General features: G+C 43.5%; 1 protein-coding gene across 1 annotated transcript in view; it reads right to left on the bottom strand.

Moving 5' to 3' along the window:
• TTLL9 (tubulin tyrosine ligase like 9) overlaps nucleotides 1-2573 on the bottom strand; it is a 63999-nt gene that overhangs the window by 40510 nt on the left and 20916 nt on the right. The window lies entirely within an intron of this gene.

The following is a 2573-nucleotide window of genomic DNA, read 5'->3' on the forward strand; positions in this document are numbered from 1 at the left end:
AAAAAAAAAAAAAAAAAAAAAAAAAACATAGAGTTACCGTATCACCCAGCCACTCCACTCCTATGTATACACCCACAAACAGTGAAAACATATGTCCATTCAAACTCATGCACGAATGTTCACGGCAGCATTATGTATAACAGCCCAAAGGTGGAAATAACCTAAATGCCTATCAACTAATGAATAAATAAATAAATGTGGTACTCCTACAAAGTGGAATATTATTCTACTGTCATAGTCATAAAATGAACGAAGTCCCAGCTACTCAGGAGGCTGAAGCAGGAGAGTCACTTGAACCCAGGAAGTTGAGGTGGCAGTAAGTCATGATTGCGCAACTGCACTCCAGCCTGGGTGACAAGGTGAGGCCCTGTTTCAAAATAATAACAAAACAAGAAACGAAAAAGGAATGAAGTACTGATGCATACTGCTACATGGATGAGCCTTAAAAACCATATGTTAAGTGAAAGAAGACAGGCAAAAGGTTATATATTGTGTAATTCCACTTATATGATGTGTCCAGAATAGATAGAGACAGGGCCCAAGACAGGGGCTGGAGGGAGGGAGAAATGGGAATGACTGCTAGTGGATATGGGGTTTATTCCTGGGATGATGAAAGTGTTCTGGAATTAGATAATGGTTTTGACACAGCGGGTATGTGGGAAAAAAATGTGGTGATGATTGGCCAGACATGGTGGCTCACACCTGTGATCCCTGAACTTTGGAAGGCCGAGGTGGGTGGATCACAAGGTAAGGAGTTTGAGACCAGCCTGGCCAACGTGGTGAAACCCCGTCTTTACTAAAAATACAAAAATTAGCTGGGTGTGGTGATGCATGCCTGTAATCCCAGCTACTTGGGAGGCTGAGGCAGGAGAATCGCTTGAACACGGGAGGCAAAGGTTGCGGTGAGCCGAGATCGTGCCATTGCACTCCAGCCTGGACAACAAGAGTAAAACTCCATCTCAAAAAAAGAGAGTGGTAATGATTACACAACTTGGTGAATATACTAAAAGACAGGAAATTGTGTATGTGTGTGTGTGTGTGTGTATACATAAATTTGTAGATATGTATACACTATATACATACATATACTGCGCCCAGCCAAAATTGTATATTTAAATGGTTATTACATATATATTATTTCTTAATTTAAAAAGAATGGGAAAATTAAGTTCGACATGCAGTTTGTTAAAATAATCAGGTCTAAAAATAGAGTAATAAGGTTGGGTGTGGTTGCTCACACCTATAATCCCAGCACTTTGGGAGGCCGACATGGGAGGATCACTTGAGGTCAGGAGTTTGAGACCAGCTTGGCCAACGCAGTGAAACCCCATCTCTACTAAAAATACAAAAATTAGCCAGGCATAGTGGCATGCGCCTGTAGTCCCAGCTACTTGGAAGGCTGAGGCATGAGAATCACTTGAACCCAGGAGGCAGAGGTTGTAGTCAGCCAAGATCATGCCACTGCACTTCAGCCTGGGTGACAGAGAGACACCTTGTCTCAAAATAAATAAATAATAATAAAATAAAAAGAAAGTAATAAAATATCTATTTTAAATTGGGAGAAAAAATGTCCAAAGAGATAAAGGATAGGGTTGCAAAAGGTAATCTCCAGATCTCTCAACTGGGACCTTTGCTGCCATCAATACCCTGAGGTCTGTCCCCTGACCAGGAAGACTGCAGATGTCTGTCAGTTCAAGAGCTGTTTTCTGAGGCTCTGTTTTCATTAAAAAATAGCACTGGCTTTTAAGCAATATGAGTGTATGAACTGGGTTAATGACCCATGCCTCAGTCCTCCTCCAGCACCCAGCAGAAGGCCTGTATATTGAATGGGTGAATGAGTAAACAACATGTTACCATTCATTCATTCATTTATTTTTCCAACATGTATGTGTTGAGGTTATCTCTGTGTCAGAGACGATGTTGGATGCCAATGATACAGGAGGAGACAGAACACCTTGCCAGGTGGTGCACACAACCCTCTGGGGAAGATTAACAATGAACAAGGAAACAAACAACTCTGTAATGAAGAACTGTGAAGTGAACCGCCACGTGGTCCAGCAGAGGCCGTGAGGCAGGGTAGCTGAGGGACCTATGCTGGGTGGAGTCACCCTGTGGAAGGGACCTTTCAGCTGAGATCTGAAGGGTGAGGAGGAGCAGCCTGGTCAAAAGCAATGGGGAGAAGGTTGTAGCAGGTCTGGGTCCCTGAGGTTGGGAAGAGCATGTTCAAGAACACGAAGAAAAGCCAGGGCAGAAGGAAAGAAGTCAGTGATGACACTGAAAAGTTGGGCAGGACCCAATCAAGCAGGGCTGTGGAGGTCACAGGGTGGATTTTATATTCTGTTCTGAGACCACAAGTTCATTCCTGTGCACACCATTTTCATGACTGTCACAATCAAGTTGCTCTTAATTCACCCAGGAAGACATCAAGTTGCTTAACAAGGTCAGTGGAGATCCAGGTTCTTTCCTTTTTTTTTTCTTTTTTTGAGACGGAGTTTCACTCTTGTTACCCAGGCTGGAGTGCAATGGCGCGACCTCGGCTCACCGCAACCTCCGCCTCCTGGGTTCAGGCAATT

This window comes from Cebus imitator, unplaced genomic scaffold (assembly GCF_001604975.1).
Source record: "Cebus imitator isolate Cc_AM_T3 unplaced genomic scaffold, Cebus_imitator-1.0 Scaffold18, whole genome shotgun sequence".
NCBI lineage: Eukaryota > Metazoa > Chordata > Mammalia > Primates > Cebidae > Cebus > Cebus imitator.